Source organism: Monopterus albus, unplaced genomic scaffold (assembly GCF_001952655.1).
Source record: "Monopterus albus unplaced genomic scaffold, M_albus_1.0 scaffold113.1, whole genome shotgun sequence".
Taxonomy (NCBI): domain Eukaryota; kingdom Metazoa; phylum Chordata; class Actinopteri; order Synbranchiformes; family Synbranchidae; genus Monopterus; species Monopterus albus.
In genome coordinates, this window is record NW_018127993.1 from 1,471,442 (window position 1) to 1,489,800 (window position 18,359).

Here is an 18,359-nt window from a genome sequence, read left to right on the forward strand (position 1 = left end):
TCCTACAAGAATAACAGCATAAATGAAATGGCATGGTTGATTCAGTTACTAGAAAAACAGCCTGGTGTAGACGTTACACATGCTGTATACAGTCTACACAGAAATAAAAGCCTACACAAGCTCACACTTTACAGAAGCTTTGCTTTCTTTTAAACATGTCTGAATTGTGATTTGCAGACATTTTTATTGTCACCATTGATGATGCTACTAAAATTAGACTCTCTTCATCCGAGTTCTTTTCCAGAATGTCACCGCACTTGAAATGACAACTTAGGAGAAATTAATGTGCTGTTGGGTTACTTTCAAAAGGCCCAGAGTACCGTGAGGGGGAGAAATGCAATCAGTCATCAATGGCCATAAATTTCATTGCAGAGTGAAGAGAGACTGTCACATTTGTGCTGACATTGTAAAATAGTTTCACAGAGCGCTGGCTGGTTTTACTGTTTTTTTTTTTGTTTTTTTTTTGCAATGAGCTTTTATATTAGGGAAATATCTACTCAGTCTATGCCTCCACTGAGGTGCTGTATGTGTGTCTATATAATCTGTACATTATGCATGTGTACACGTGTGTGGTACGCAGGAAGCAAGCAGACAGTGGATGAGCCCCACTGAATTTAATAGGCCATATCTTTTGTGTCATACTGGGAATATGAGTGATGAACTACACTTCAAAGGCAAATAAACACCCTCAGAAATAATCTTTTTAACAAGCATGTGTACTGAATCACATCACCTGCCACCATCCAGACAGCGATGGAGCTTTGATGCCTAAGCCAAACTGTTCAAAAATCACATGGTGTGATGACAAACCATAATCTGGAAAATGCACTGCATCATGGATCACAGACCTGATAAAAGGACAGAAATTATTTTGACTCAACTTGCAAAGAGCAACACCTATACACATCCCATTTCTTTTTCTCCAAGTGCTTAATGTCCTCTACACTACATAAGCTTTCAATTAACATAAAAAGGGTTTTCTAGGGCTATTCATATGCAAGTAATCAGCTGTATGACATTGGTTTACTGTTCAACACATGTAAATACGTGACTGCCTTCAGGTGGGTCTGCATGCATTGCTCTCATGCAGTGGTGGAAAGTAACCAAGTATATTACTCAAGTATTGTACTTGAGGTATCTGTACTTTGAGTACATCATATTTTGACTTACCTAAAATTACTTTATAACTTTAGCTACTAAATACATTCCACAATCAAATTAAAAATACAGTAATCATAAGATTACTGATCTCTGGCAGAAAATTCACCAGCTACCAGCAATATTCACATTAGAAGCATGTAAGCTAACTCCCCCTTTAACTACTTCCCCAGCAGCAACATTAAATGTGATGTACACAATAATGTATCAAATTAAAATCCTAATTATATACATTGTTAAATTTACCACAATGAATAATTTGTGTGGATGCAAATGTACTTTGAAAGTAAGACTTACTGGTAAGAGAGCAGTTTTATAATGTTGTATTGCTGCTTAAAGGATCCCAGTACTTCTTCTACCTGCGTTGTCATCAACATCACTCACAAAGCTTGCACAAGCAAAACATACATTGCACAAACAATGTCTCCATGGCACAAATATCAATAAGGTGTTGAATTACAACAAATATAGTCTGCTCCAGTATATTTTTAAAGTATGCTCTCTTTTTCCTCCTATGTGACACCATTTCCTTGTACTTTTTTTGTTTTGCTTCTATACTGGCACATTTATTTCCTCCTAGTGAGTTTATCTGTCCATATTCATTTGTCACGTCCATGTGTCAACTACATTTGAAATAGCAGCTTGAAAAAAAAAAGCACTGAGGCTAACATTTTTACTGCAGGAATCAATGACTGAAGAAGAATTGGAAAGAATTTCATGACACAACCTTTAAAGCAGAGCTGCTTTAGCTACAGTTTTGCACACCACCCCAACACCTACCCCATGCATACACTTTAATCATTTAGATTTCCATTATCACAGCTTCCTCTTCCCGTTACTCAAACTAGTTCTTCTCACTACTGAGACATGAACCACAATTAATTCATTGCCTTGACTTCACCATAAGCTATCTGAGCTGGATCGGAGTCCTCGTTTCAAATTTTAACATTTGACGTTTTCTATACCTGCCTCACAGATATGCTAAGATTAATTAGAATAACTTTGCTATAGCAGAGAAAAAGACAGGGCACAATATAAATGGCAAAGAAGAATAGGACTACAGACTGTCTCAGTACCACTGAGGCAATTTCACTGAGACAGGAAAGTGTGACTGGGATGTGCCCATCTACAGCAGGCTGTCAGTCACAGAAACCTGTGCCTAGCGGCTCTGAACGCTGTGCGACCATGCTCAGCTTGTTCTTTTACTCACGTCTTCACTCCACCCCTCCCGCCAGCTATTCCCATCCTGCTTCAGCACATTTCACATCTAAGGAAAAACAAACAAGCAATGTCATTCCTCTATTATTTGCCAGGAATCCCACTACTCAAGTCTTGACACTTGCATAATGAGAAATGGACATACATGCAGCCCCTCCTCAGATCAGAGCTTTATTAAATGTTCTGCATCAACAGCCCAACAAGTTTGAGGAGTTTGTTGGATAAGGAAAAATACACTGGAGTAAACTGTGTGGACATTTTCTCAATACATCCTCTGCAACTGCATTCTATGTGCTTCCACTTTAGTGCTGCAGATGTGCAACTTACAGTGGGTACGTAAAGTATTCAGACCCCCTTAAATTTTTCACTCTTTGTTATATTGCAGCCACATGCTAAAATCATTTAAGTTCATTTTTTTCCTCATCAATGTACACACAGCACCCCATATTGACAGAAAAACACAGAATTTTTGACATTTTTGCAGATTTATTAAAAAAGAAAAACTGAAATATCACATGGTCATAAGTATTCAGACCCTTTGCTATGACACTCATATATTTAACTTAGGTGCTGTCCATTTCTTCTGATCATCCATGAGATGGTTCTACACCTTCATTTCAGTCCAGCTGTGTTTGATTATACTGATGGGACGTGATTAGGAAAGCCACACACCTGTCTATATAAGACCCTACAGCTCACAGTGCATGTCAGAGCAAATGAGAATCATGAGGTCAAAGGAACTGCCTGAAGAGCTCAGAGACAGAATTGTGGCAAAGCACAGATCTGGCCAAGGTTACAAAAAAATTTCTGCTGCACTTAAGGTGCCTAAGAGCACGGTGGCCTCCATAATCCTTAAATGGAAGACGTTTGGGACGACCAGAACCCTTCCTAGAACTGGCCGTCCAGCCAAACTGAGCTATCGGGGGAGAAGAGCCTTGGTGAGAGAGGTACAGAAGAACCCAAAGATGACTGTGGCTGAGCTCCAGAGATGCAGTCAGGAGATGGGAGAAAGTTGTAGAAAGTCAACCATCACTGCAGCCCTCCACCAGTCGGGGCTGTATGGCAGAGTGGCCTGACGGAAGCCTCTCCTCAGTGCAAGACACATGAAAGCCCGCATGGAGTTTGCTAAAAAAACACCTGAAGGACTCCAAGATGGTGAGAAATAAGATTCTCTGGTCTGATGAGACCAAGATAGAACTTTTTGGCCTGAATTCTAAGTGGTATGTGTGGAGAAAACCAGGCACTGCTCATCACCTGTCCAATACAGTCCCAACAGTGAAGCATGGTGGTGGCAGCATCATGCTATGGGGGTGTTTTTCAGCTGCAGGGACAGGACGACTGGTTGCAATCAAGGGAAGGATGAATGCGGCCAAGTACAGGGATATCCTGGACGAAAACCTTCTCCAGAGTGCTCAGGACCTCAGACTGGGCCGAAGGTTCACCTTCAAACAAGACAATGACCCTAAGCACACAGCTAAAATAACGAAGGAGTGGCTTCACAACAACTCCGTGACTGTTCTTGAAGGGCCCAGCCAGAGCCCTGACTTAAACCCAATTGAGCATCTCTGGAGAGACCTGAAAATGGCTGTCCACCAACGTTTACCATCCAACCTGACAGAACTGGAGAGGATCTGCAAGGAGGAATGGCAGAGGATCCCCAAATGCAGGTGTGAAAAACTTGTTGCATCATTCCCAAAAAGACTCATGGCTGTATTAGCTCAAAAGGGTGCTTCTACTAAATACTGAGCAAAGGGTCTGAATACTTATGACCATGTGATATTTCAGTTTTTCTTTTTTAATAAATCTGCAAAAATGTCAAAAATTCTGTGTTTTTCTGTCAATATGGGGTGCTGTGTGTACATTAATGAGGAAAAAAATGAACTTAAATGATTTTAGCATATGGCTGCAATATAACAAAGAGTGAAAAATTTAAGGGGGTCTGAATACTTATGACCATGTGATATTTCAGTTTTTCTTTTTAATAAATCTGCAAAAATGTCAAAAATTCTGTGTTTTTCTGTCAATATGGGGTGCTGTGTGTACATTGAGGAAAAAAATGAACAAATGATTTTAGCATATGGCTGCAATATAACAAAGAGTGAAAAATTTAAGGGGGTGTGAATACTTTCCGTACCCACTGTACTTCAGTGCCTCTTCCCCATGCTCCAAATTGTGGCAAACATTTTTTTCAGGAGCAGATTTAAATTCAGTCCACTTAAAAATAGCATTCACACTTCAACACTGAAATTGGATTCTCTCTCACTGTTTGAAAATACAAAACTCTGCTGCTTTAGCATATAAACTGTCTCAGGCAGCTCAGCATAGATACTGTCTGGATAGACAAAAAAGGGTGGTGGGGGAGATTAATTGGGAAATGCTGGGTTAGTGTGTGATGGTGACTTTGATCAATGACTGGGGAAACTCATTACCAGCATGGGCCAGTGCATGAGGCGGGCCCTAATTGCGTGCCAGTCTGTAATTCTGTGCTGTAATTGACAGCTGGATGAAGCAGGTGTGCCCAGTGACACAATGAGAGACACAAAGGAGAAAGGGACAGAGAGATCACAAGATGGGAGGAAAAACTGGGATGATAAATTAAAAAAAAAAAAAAGGCAAATGAAGATTCGTACCATTCCTTGGCAGAAAGATGGAAAGAGGAGGGTCCTGCCCAGAGTTTATTTGTCCAAATTAAGAAAGGGGGGGACAGAGTGGAAGGATGCAGAGGCCAAAGGATGTGGGTTGAATATTTTACCAAACACTTGGGTGTTGCTCAAACGGTTGCAGTTTGCCTGATTATAAGGTGTCACACAGTCACAGGCTGGATTGTATTTTTATTTGATGGACCGCTCAGAGGCACCTGACCAGTATTAGCACTGATCAATTTAAAAGTAGGTCACCAACTCAGTTTTTAGTGCCACAGCAATCCCTCATCTAATGTTGCCTTACCGAAAAACCATTACAATGAGTTTTACACACTGATGTGTATTGATTTTAAATTTGGGGTAAACACATTATCAAATCAGCAGTTAGGATTAGTCTTAACAGGGGTATGGGAAATAATCTTTGGGAATTAAGTTTTATCAGTGCATCCCTAATTTTTATTCAAGTACTTAATGTCGCTGAGCTTCAATTAGTATTTTTTGTTTTTCCTTTACAGGTGGCTACAATACACAGCACTAATAACAATGTTGTTAGTCACTTTCCACATATAGTTACAGCATTAAGACTGTAGCAGTCATTACGTTCCTGCTCTGTAGCTTCTAGTAACATTGCCGTTCACCAGCTAATTTCATCTTGTTGCCATCCTTTTCCTGAAGATGGCACAGGTTGGTATATGTAAAACCGGACAATGACTGAACAGCTCCTACTTGTGGAGAATCTGCAGCAGGCTAAACATGAGTGAGTCAGACTGGGGAGTTGTGAGCCAGTTTCATGAGGTGCTTTGTATCTAATAAAAAGCACACTCTCAGCGAAGCCTGGCTGTTTGCTTCAAGTGATACACCAACAGAGAAGGGCTTTGTAGGCTTTTCTTGCTATCTTCTGGCAAACTTGCATAAGCCAGGGGCAAAGAATGTTGAATTCAATCAAGCACACCATAATTCCTTGCAGTGTATAAGTGGGGCTGACTCACAGGCTTCTAATGGCTGCTCATAATCAAGCACCATGATTAAGCACTCGGGGAAGTGGGCACACACTAAAAATCCTTTGGAGATGTCCTTTCCCTTAGAGCTAAGTACACTCATTACCTTGCAACAGCGGGTACGTGGGTGCTTCATTAGCTTTTATGCCGAGTTGCCATATTTGCTCATAGTTTTTCCTGATTTCCACAGAGTGAAAAGGCACCTAAAGAGCCCTTGACTATGACAATTTCAAGTCTGTGTGCTGACTATAATGTACCAGGAAAGACTCAAACTGTAGTAATTGCCATTTTCACGGTCCCAATCCAAGCAAGAAATGGAAGAGTGAATTTCCGACCAAAAACCATCCATTACAGAGCTGATCATTTTACTTTAGAATTAGAGAATGCCATGACAACTTCAGTCAAATGTCAATGACGACCCTGCAGCTTTTACATGCAGACACCTTAGTGCGCCCAAGTCATTCCTTTAAAAGCTACGCAATGCATTCTTCAACTCTACTCCAAAAACAGCACAAATCTTCATGGTCCTTAGCCACATTTTCCTCACATGGTTTAAAGTACCCAAAAAAAGGAACTCCCACTGTTTAAAAAAAAGCCACTTTTGATAAGTCACTTCCCACCGTTTAAAAAATAAAAAAAAGCCACTTTTGATAAGTCACGGTCAACACAATGTGAGCTGAACCTCTCAGGACACTTTGATTGTAGACTAATTATAATGTTAACCCTGCCAGTAGAGACTTGACCGTGGCTAAAGGCCAGATGGTGGATGACATTCTCCACATGGTGAGCTACATTAGATATCTAGACAGATGCTTCAGCCACACAGACTCATTAGAAAGGGCCATTAAGGTTCTGAACCAATAACTACAATTTTGACAACAGCCATCTGTATTCTAAAAACATCACATCATCTGAAGAGCATTGCCAAGTCAAAATTAATATTCATTGAAATTTTAATTGTCAAATTAACCCACCTGACATCCTACACGAGAAACACTAGTGTTGTAGTAACACAAGCATGCTAGGACATTTGCAAAAGCAGGAATTCATTCGACATGGATGTCGTTCAAAAGTAGCATTTCATAATATCTACAGACACTGCTCCACCCATCAAATCGCCACAGTCGACAGCAGTTATTCAAGTGTGGCTCTGCAACGTTATGGAAGCAAAACACGGTACAACAATGGATGTGCAAATTCTGACAAATCTGTGCACAACTATGTATACAAACATTGCCTTGAGTCACAGGAGAAGATGTTTCACCAGTACACATTTCCTGAATCATATTTTAGTCCATAGATTATCAATATTACAGGCAAACCTCCTGGCAAAAATATTAGTCCAATTAGTTCTTTCTTGAACTGTGCTAGTCTTTGATGGGACACATCTGTGATGTACTTCCTCTTTAAAATTGAGACTTAAGTAGAATGCCTCCTTAATTGAGTGTTTTATATCTTCCAATCTGTTTACCCTTGTCATCATAGAGACTTGAAATGTTTAAAAGGCCCTCGAGACGATTTATTGATGACATTTTGTTAAATTATTTGATAAAGCCTGGCCACAAAAAACTAAAATAAAAAAAAGAGCTGCTGCAGTTCTTCAACATCAAAGATGTCTTCCAACAACTTAAAAAAAAAAAAAAAAAAAATTCAACCTCTTCAAAATATGGCTCTAGTGATAGTCATCGCTCAGCCATAAAATAAGCACAGACAGATGCCTGACAAATGTTCTGATATCTATCAAAGTACTATCTCCTTGTCTTGTTTTTTTCCCTATCCATGCAGCTGCTAACAGTATATCACTGCCTTTGATCCCAACTGTCCAAATGTCTGCTCAATGTCACACAAGTTTCAGACAGGTTGCCAAGTGTGGTTTGTGTCGACAAAAATGTTCCAAGTATGCGACGGATGTGGCTGGAATGTGTAGGTACACGACTGCCTACAATACACACAGATGTGCAAGAAGCAGTACTGTATTTTGTGTTTGTGTGGGTGCACGTCTTAGCACAAGCATCATCCAGAGGAGGATAAATCCAGTCCATTACCTGGCAGGACTCGGGGCAGCTCAATCGATGGCACTCTCAGTGGCTGCTGATGAACTTCCCTCTCTGACAAGGTGCATCATTCAGACCTGTCACATACCAAGCTTCTGTCTGGCATCTCAAAGCACCAAGGAAACTGAAGGCCAAAATTCTTACTCGAAGGAAACCAAGCACAGTGTCTACATGACTAAAAGCATGTTCACAACACATTTGGATTTATAAATGATTCCTCTCCCACACTTCAACTTGAGCCATCTGTATTCATCATGTCACGTTCCGAGACCTGCGGCACTCCTGAATGCACGTGTTATCAAACCGTGCATGGGCTGAACATAAACTGTAATTCCATTCAATCACACCGAATGCGAAAAACACTGAATAACTGAAACTGCACTTGTCTACAAGCAGCTTTTCTTATCGTTCAGCTGCCACTTCCCTTCAACCTGAAAAAATGAGAAGGCTGGCGAGATGTAGGAGCAGCCAGTGTGAAGGAGGAGGAGGACAAGATCAAATGGCAGGGCAGTTATGAGATGCCTTTTCAGACTGCGCTGTTTTGGCCGCTGCACCAGTCAATCACAATTACAATGGCGAGGAGAGTTGAGAGCAGTGGTGCAGAAAGAGCAGGAGTGATAATTACAATGCAAGGGACAAGATAATGGGAACACGCTGCACTCTCCCAATCATTTCATGTATCAGCTGTCGACTGATACATGAAATGAACACATACTACATTAGCCTCCGTTAGCTGTATACACGTCACTTTCAAAACACACTCGTAGCTGGTGGTTAACCACGGGATTAATATGATAAAAATCTAGTAAAATATTGCAATTCTCATAACATTTATATTTTGCTTTCCAGCCATAGTCTATAAACATCTCGATGTCTAGTCAAACATCAGATGAAAAACTCTCTAAATCTAAAACCTCTGAGAAAAACATCCTTGTAACACAACAGGCAACCCCTGCTTGTTGTTGTCAACAAAAGGGTCTTTTAATCAGTTTATCACAGCACAGATCAACAATTCCATCTTCCAATTACATGCCACACGTTTCTGCTCAAACCTGACTCCGGTGCTGTGAATTCCTTCACCGTGCTAGAGGCAGCTCACGATATCCCACTGCACCTCTTAAGTTTAGTCAGCTGAGAGCATTAATCACAGCATCGTCTAAATTAAATTTACCATAGAGCGTGAAGAGGCTTAATGAAAATAAAGTTGTTTATGATGTGCATGATTACAAGGGTATCTTCTCCTTACTGGAAGTACTTGAAAGGAGCAGTGGGATTTGGGGCATTTGGAGAGGGACAGCTGATCACTCAGTGGACACAAAAAGCATCCAAGCAGAATATACGGGCACAATCAATCATGACACTTACTGGGGAAGCCGAGTTGTATGAAAGTAGTTTGTATGTGTTGGCTCAATATCAAGTGATAACCAATAACAAATGGCTTTGTTATTCGTACACATTTGTTTAATCAAGCATTTGAAATTCGACGTGGTAACTCAGACATTTTGACCATTATAACCAAACTACACAGTATATTCTCTATATTAGCATCAATACTCCCAGTGCTAGTGTAAATACTGGCCAAGAACACAGCAGCAGCAAGCTTGATAATTTCTAGCATGCACAGGAATAGCAGGACAGAAAGCAGCTCCTCTGAAAACTAAAAGTCTTTGAGAGCAATTGTGTTTGCTTGCACAATGTCAATCAACTGATCCTTGCAACCAAAGCTGTTCACACAAATACACGAGGAGTGGATGATGGGAGATTACAAATTATATGCATCCATGGTCTGTTTAAACAAGTGTCAAAGATAAGGCTGATTTTCCTTCTTCGCGTCAAACAAATGACAAAGTTGCAAAGCCATTTATGCTCAGCAAAACTGAGCCTATTTAAATGACTTAAGGTAAGATTGGCTTGCTGACAAAGTCCAATGTGTGTTGACCATTCTAATGTATAAGGACAGCCCAATGTGTTTAGATATAAATAAGCAATTCATCAAAACACTGAACATAAATGCTACACAGAAACATTCTCACAAAGGCCTCACCCACAAGCTCTTTGTATACACATGCAATTCTGCATAGTGTATGCACAGAAAAAAAAAGATTGAGAAAGAGACCACACAGTGAACACTGCTTGGGGGGGAAAGCAAAACTAATCCGTGGTTATCAACACTTCTAAGCCTGCAGACTTCAGAGCCATTTGCAAACGCCCCCTCGCACCATTTCTACATCGCCTTCCCTTTACACTGGCACACGAAGATGCTTCTGTTTCCACCTGAATCTGTGACAGACCAAATGCAAATAGGAGCACAGTAATGGTTTCCAGGGAGACAGCAGAAGCAATGCTTCCAGATGTACAGGGATACAAAGCATTACACCCCATTTCTGCTCCCAGCCAGAAGACACCGAGTTCTAAAAGCAGCAAGCTTCTACTTGAAGCCTTTTACCACATCATCTTTGACAATAAGGACTGAGGATGCTGTTGGCCAACAGCGAAAAACGTAATTACTTAAAACCTTAACATTACAAATGGAAAAGATTACCGTAAAGGTGTTCTAGCTATACTTAACCCTGCTGCAATCCGGTAATAACGCCACTTTAAAATATACTTTGAAAATAGAATGTCAAAAGAAGCATGGTTTTTAATTAAGAGCTGAATACATCAAAACCTTGTATGTTTTTCTATTCAGTCAATGTCCTTCAAAAGGGAAGTTAAGGCCCACACTAACCTCAAGCCTCAAACTGTTGTCACCAGATATGTGGCAGGCAGCCTAATAAAGTCAATTATCCTTAGTCTTACTTATTTTCATACATGTATGAGGTTAAGTCACTTATAAAGCATTTATTATTCCAACCTAGATTTTAAAAGGACTTCATTTTATCACATAGCAATAATGTGTCTTTAAAAGAAAAAGGAATACAAAGTAGAAACAAGGTTAATATACATCTGTGGCTGATAGCAAAGAGGTTGTTGCAGTAGATTTTATTAATAGGTTCCCCATTAGCTGATGTCATTGCATCAGCTACTCTTCCTGGGCTCCTACAGCAAACAATGCTTTCACTTCACTTAACACTGAGCTCATAACACATTTATAGGAACCTTAATGAGCCAATCCAACAAAAAGTGAAAGCAGTGAAGGAGCCACGTTATCAGAGTAACCAACAAGTCAAATTCACTCTCCTTCAACAACAGAGCATCCTAAACACACACACACACACACGAAGCCTGTTGTTTCAAAGTCATGACATCTGACGTCATTTTGAATGAATATTTACAATTTAATATGAACTTATGGGGCTTAGTGATCAAAGCCAAAAAGGATGCAAATAGTTTTCCAAATGAGTTTTCAATAAAGATCTGCCTGGGTCAAAACCACAATCAGTGAGGCACCTGAGAAAAACAGGTAGATTATGGAAGGCACAAAAACTGCAATTAAAAACCCTCAAAGTGACAGAGATAAGATTAGCAGCAAGCTCTTAGTAATGAGAAACATTTCTAGTCATAAATCTTATAATAGCTCTCGGCATTTTATAGAGTCTAAGCTTCCTTCTTGCATGATATTGATTTACTGCAGGTGAGGAAAGCCAATAGCAGTTTGTTGCAGGTGTAAAGAAACAAGCAGCATGCCTGGGAAAGGCAACGACAACAGACAGCAGTGTCATGACAGCTTGGCTAGACTTCTACAGAGAAATATCAGTAAATACAACAAGTGAATTATAAAAAAGCAGCATAAGAAAGAAAAAAAGCTGGAAAGGCACAGAAGAAGGGAGCCATACAACAAAAAAAGTTCATATGGTTCTGCAAAGCATCTTGTGCCAAGGCCTCAACAAAGTCACACCACATCAATACAACTTTTATAAAGCCTTTCAATGAGACAGACTGGCATTGTGTGACCATTCTCAACATGTCTTGCTGTTGTGAAACACTACTGCCAGAAAACCAAAAACAAAAAATGTGCTGTGATATCTGCTCTTTATTTTCCCCAAAGACGGGTCTTCCCTCGCATGTGCAACTGCTTCTCTGCACTATGTACTCATAGTGATTTAGCTTCATGCAGGCAAGTGGAAATGGTGGAAACTGACAAGTGGGCTTTGAACAACAGCCTCAGGCTGGAGTGCAACAAAAACAGTACACTAATGCCCCCTAGTGATGAACTGTGATAATGCCACAGGAGAGATGCCAGATGTTTATCCTCAGAATCCTGCATGAAAACCTTTTGACATCGCAGCTGCATTTGTAAACATACACAGCTTTAAATTCGCCAAGGCATTGGGCGAGACCCTAGAACCAAGAGATCTCAAGAATAAAAACAGCCTTTAGTAATGTAGCAGTAACAAAACCAACTTTGCTAAAGAGATGGTGGGCAAGGCAGCGACATGCACAGCCTGCAGCTTCTTCTCTGTCCTCTAATATGTCACACTCTCAAGATGGAAAATTAGGCTATCCCCAGGACCGACTACACCCTACTGCTAGACTTCTTCAGACTGCTCATCTTTAGGATTGCACCGACCTCAGACGCCTATTTTTTAAAATCTTCCAAAGAAGATTTCACACTTTCTTCTACCCATAATCCTGTTCCTACTGCTTGTCAGGATGACAACAGTAACAGCAGCCAGTGGGCTGTGTGTGTTAATGTACTCCCATGTGCACAACTGGGCACCAGGGGGTCTGTTACAGAAGAAATACGGACAGCAAAGAAAATCTTAAAAAATGAAAACTGAAGGAAAATGTGTGGAAAGGAACAGAACGAATTGGAAAGGAACTGAATTACATCAAACATGAACAGTTTGAAAAGATAAGTTTATCATAATATTGTACATAGAGTCTGAAAAGTAAATATAACAAACTAAAATGGTTAATATATAAAAAAAAGTCTCAACTTTGTCAGTCCTCCTTAAATGAATTACAATGACAATCTTTCCTTCATCACAGGAAGCTGAAAAGCTTCACATTACACAGGAGAACTATTCCATTACATTAAAACCAGGTCATCATAACTCCTTCCTAAACTTTTTAAGACTTTCAGTGTCTAGTTTTACTCAAGCAGCAACCTGTATCACCGAGGTCCAGCTCAAGTGTATACAAATATAAATCTTCTGATGGCAACATTTGCTTCCTGCAATAAAACTACAGCCATGTCCTGATTAAAGAAACATTTTAAAAGCAAGCATTTCCACAAACAAGTCAACAGAATATAACATTAACTACAAAACCAATCTCAAAATCGAGCATTCACAGCAATTAAACTTTAAGCTTGTCCAAGCTCACACAAAGGCTTATACATGAGGAGGTCAGGGTTTCCAGTCAGTTTACATACAGTATATCCTGGGTTAACCCCTGAATGGCAACTTTTACTTGTTTTTGCCACTCACGACAACACAATGGTGTATGAAATGTTTCCTTGCTAGAGCAGGCATTTGGTTAAGTCTCATGACCAATAATTTGAATTTAATTCAGTCTTTATTATTGTCTGCTACTTAAGGTAAATGAAACTGTTTGCTAGTTCTTACAGACTGGTGTTGTACATTGTGCTTACCAATACTGAATTCTTTGTCTCTAAAACAGACAAATAAAATATAAGATACAAATAAAACCAGAAAATAAGGGTAACCTTTGACTCACCACGTTTGTCTTCTTTTTCGTTGGTAAACATTTGTTAAACAGTATTTCCGGCGCCAACCACTGGAGAAACTAACTATTTATCACGTACAACGAAACTATGTTTGGAGCCTAGGGCCCATCACGGGCGACGGGGGGAGTTCAGTGTCTTGCCCAAGTGCACTTTCACACGTGGACGGTAGGCACCGGGATTCGAACCTCCAAATTTCCGGTTGATGCTCGACCCACCGCGCCACTGTCACCTCCGCTGAATTTTTCTTTGCAGAGCAGGTTGGTTTGTTGCTGTTGTTGTCGTTAGTTGTTTTGAGAGTTAGTAGTGTTGTAGCATATTGTGTATTTAGTTGCTCTCTGAACAGCGTTTTAGTCACCAGGTGTTTGCAATCAACGCTGGTGCGTTCAAGGACCCCTCGTTAAGTCCCTCCTCCCAGAATACTCCATTTCTTAAACACTCAGACAATCAAAATGGCAACAATATAATGTCTTGGTGACTATGATGGAAATGTATTAGTAGCTTAGAGAGCAATATTTATGCTGCAATGAGGGCAGTTTGTTGTTCATAAAGTTTATCTCATGCAGGTTGAAAATATAAATCCACCACAAAACAGGTGTCTCTCAGCCACACCTGAAGCTAATTAACGTCTAATGTAAGGTTTGTCTAATGTAACAAAAAAACAAACCTGCCCCAATTAGCTTATTAAACTCACCTCAACACATATAAAATCCAAAATAATAAGCCACAAGTTGTTTATTATCTGAACAGTTTTCAAAACACTGTTGTGAGTTTACTGCTGACACCTGTGGCCAAAAGCTGTACTGCACAAACAATGACGCAGCTAAGGCAAGACTGAGCTTCCAGTCATCAGGGCTACTAGAAATACATCTCTCTGCTTTTAGCATCAACAAGCTGTATGAATGACACTTTATTATAGACTCAAGGTCCAAGTTCAAAAACTAAAAAAACAAAACAAAACAATAAAAACAGTTCAGAAGGATGTATGTACTGTAACACTTAAATTTTCTGTATTGTCTGCAAATAATTTTATTACAGGAAATGGTGTAGTGGTGAAGTGGACACTAATAGGTACTGTAACCTGATTTGCCATGTTTACACAAAATACCCCATGTGTGACAGCTTAATTTAACTGCCTCACATTTGTATAGTTGTATACAGCTTGTCTGCCCCTTAACAATACCATGTCATTGGCTGGTTTATGTGGGCTCAACTCGATGTAAGTTTTTTTCTTTTCTGCAGTCATCATGTAAAGGTTCAAAAATGTCCACAGCCAAAGCACAAAACAGTATTATTATTATTTCTGTAATTTGAATATGACATTTTGGAAATACTGCATTTAAACTAAATGCACTTACAAGAATACATTGGAAGAAGTTTTTTTTTCTTTTACTATACAAGAAAATCAGCTGTGTATGTTTATGTTGAAACCAATTTATGCTGGTTTAAAGAAGGAATAGAACAAACCCCCTGAAAAGAAAATGAGTTAGCTAAGAGGGAGTATGGGAAGATGAGATGAGCATACAAAGGCCCCCACCCCCCACCTGGGTCTCTCTGATTACATCACCATCATGTTGACACCTGCATACAGATCCAGAGTGAGAGCCATCAGACCAACACAAAAGGAGGTACACGTGTGGCCGGAGGGGGCTTCCTCTCCACTCACAACAATCACATAGAGGAATACACTGAGGCCGTCACAGCATACATCACAAAATGCATTGATGATGTCACCTACAGCACAAATATCACTGTTCGTGCCAACCAGAAGCCATGGATGACAGGTGAGGTTCACAGACTCCAGAGGGCTCAGGATGCAACCTTTAGGGCCGGCGACACCGCAGGCCTAGCAACAGCAAGAGCCAACCTATCCCGTGGAATCAAGGAGGCAAAACGTCAATACAACAAGGAAATATCTGGACACTTCAGCAACACTAGAGATGCACAGAGTCTCTGGTGGGGCACCCAAACCGTCACAGGCTATAAACTCCCACCTTGGAGCTGTGATAGTGACATCTCTCTACTGAACAGCCTCAATGACTTTTTTGGCCACTTTGAAACACAGAACACACCGGCACAGAAGACCACCCCTCCCCCAGGTGAACAGGCTGTGTGTCTGTCTGCAGCCAGCGTGAAGAAGATCCTCTCCAAGATCAACCCACGCAAGGCAGCTGGACCAGATAACATACCTGGTCATGTTTTAAAGGACTGTGCCGAGGAGCTCAAGGATGTCCTCACGGACATCTTTAACATGTCTCTGAGCCACACGGTGTTCCTACCTGTTTCAAGGCCGCCACAATAATTCTAATTCCAAAGAAGCCCCACCCAACCAGTTACAATGACTATCGGCCTGTAGCACTGACTTCAATTATTGTGAAGTGCTTCGAGCGGCTGGCCATGCAGAACATCAAGTCCATCCTTCCTCCCTCTCATGACCCATTTCAGTTTGCATACAGGTCAAACAGGTCCACAGAGGATGCCATTACTGCTGTTCTCCATCCGGCCCTCACCCACCTAGATTCAAAAAACTCTTACGTGCGAATGCTGCTCCTAGACTTCAGTTCAGCATTCAACACAATCATTCCCCAGCAGCTTACACAAAAACCTGGGACTCAAAACTTCTCTGCAACTGGGTGCTGACGCCTCCCACCCCGCACACTCCACTTCAGACTCCTGCCTTCAGGGAGAAGGTATCTGAGTCTTCAGGCCCACTCCACCAGACTTACAAACAGCTTCATCCACCAGGCTGTGAGGATGCTGAACGCTGTCCATTACCCCTGCCCCTGGACTGTGACCCACCACAGAACATAGACTACCGCTGCTGTTTTGCACAAACCCAGTACATTCCCCCTTCTTGTTATATTACATGTAAATCACATGCTGTCAGTTTTTACCATCATATTTGCACTACTGTCCATGTGCATCTCAATCTCACAACCATCTGACAATCTTCTTATTTGCACTACTGTCACTGACTGTGCACGGTTTGAATAATAGCCTATTAGGTTATACTGTTTAGTTTAATCCTGATCACTTTGATTTAGTTTTCTTATTCTTTCTATTCTATTTTTACTCTACTTTTATTCTATTGTAGTTTCCTAAATGGTATGGCATTCAATACTAGGTGAGAGAGAAACGGTATTTTGATTTTCTGTATGTCCTGCACATAACAGTGAATTGACAATAAAAATCTTTGATCTTGATCTTGAGATGTGTGGAAACAGTGTGTGTGTGTGTGTGTGTAAAGGGATACCAAATGAGAAAACAGAAGTCTGACTGACAGCAGAGCACTGAGCTCAGCTGATGGCCCTTAATGAAGTACGGCAGCTGCAGAGGAGGATCCCACACTGACAGGCCAAGTCCCGCTCTGATGGATGGTGGAGAACACACACACACACACACACACCTATGCACACACCAGAAGATGGCTAAGATTTAAGCATACCCAAACAGTGATCGACATGCCGCTCAATGAGGTGCAGGGTACTGAATGGCAGAACATCGTCAGCGTTCTCTGAATACATTGCATGGTGTGTGTGTGTGTGTGTGTGTGTGTGTGTTTTCCCTTTTCGTCCTCCAGTGAACATCGGAAGAATTCTGTTCTGGTCCATGATTGGCATTTAATAAATCTGTGTCCCTTCTTAATTGTATTTGTGAGTTGCCTTCCCTCAGGATGCAACAAATAGCTTGTGTGATGCAGATGAATGAAAGCGGAAATCCATTCTTTACCCATCTCTCAGTCAGTTATACAGTTGCTATTTTTTTACAAGCAAAATAAATAAAGTCAGTTATTTCATCCCATTTTCACATCTTGTACTCTTAAGTTCTTTTTGGATATTTACAGTGTTGTTAATGAATCAGCAAAATCACTTTCACTGTGATGAAGATGTAGAAAATGAAAATGTCCCCCAGATTTCAGTTCCATGAGAACACCAGGAGTACCTTTGTGTACTAAAATTTGACAATGAATGCCAACCTGGATCCAAAATGATGCATTACATCAGCGAATGTAGAGAAAGTTGCAGTAAGGTCTTAATGATGAAATGAAGTTATAGTGCACAGAAGTGTAGATCAAGTGACACCATTTATTTTGTTTGCAAAGTCCTTTACTTTCCTCTTGAGGACAAAGAAGTATGTTCATTGTTTTCTTCATCAAATTAGAGGTAACACTTTACACCAGAGCTTCATGTCCATCATTTTGGAACACCTACATAGAGTAGCACAAGGTACCTGAGATTAAAATGACCAGTTTACTGTATCTGTCAGCCATGCAATCTGCTGTGCAGGCACTCTCTGGAAGTGATTCATTCATTTTCTACCGCTTGTCCCTGAACGGGGTCACGGGGGGGGGGCCGGAGCCAATCCCAGCCAGCCATCGGGCGAAGGCGGGGTACGCCCTGGACAGTTCGCCAATCCATCGCAGGGCTAACACATAGACGAACAACCAGACACACGCACATGCACTCCTATGGGCAATTTAGAGACACCAATCAACCTAAGCTGCATGTCTTTGGACTGTGGGAGGAAGCCGGAGTACCCGGAGAGAACCCACGCAAGCACGGGGAGAACATGCAAACTCCACACAGAAAGGTCCTGGGCGGGGCCCGAACCCGGAACCTTCGTGCTGTGAGGCAACGGCGCTAACCACTGTGCCACCGTG

General features: G+C 40.9%; 1 long non-coding RNA gene across 1 annotated transcript in view; it reads right to left on the minus strand.

Annotated features, from left to right (window-relative positions):
• The window catches only part of LOC109966536 (uncharacterized), a 73,797-nt gene extending 59,743 nt beyond the window's left edge, over window positions 1–14,054 (minus strand). The window contains exon 1 of the long non-coding RNA XR_002275785.1: window positions 13,693–14,054. This is a non-coding gene — a long non-coding RNA (uncharacterized LOC109966536). The remainder of the gene's footprint in view (window positions 1–13,692) is intronic.
• Window positions 14,055–18,359: the final 4,305 nt, after the last annotated feature.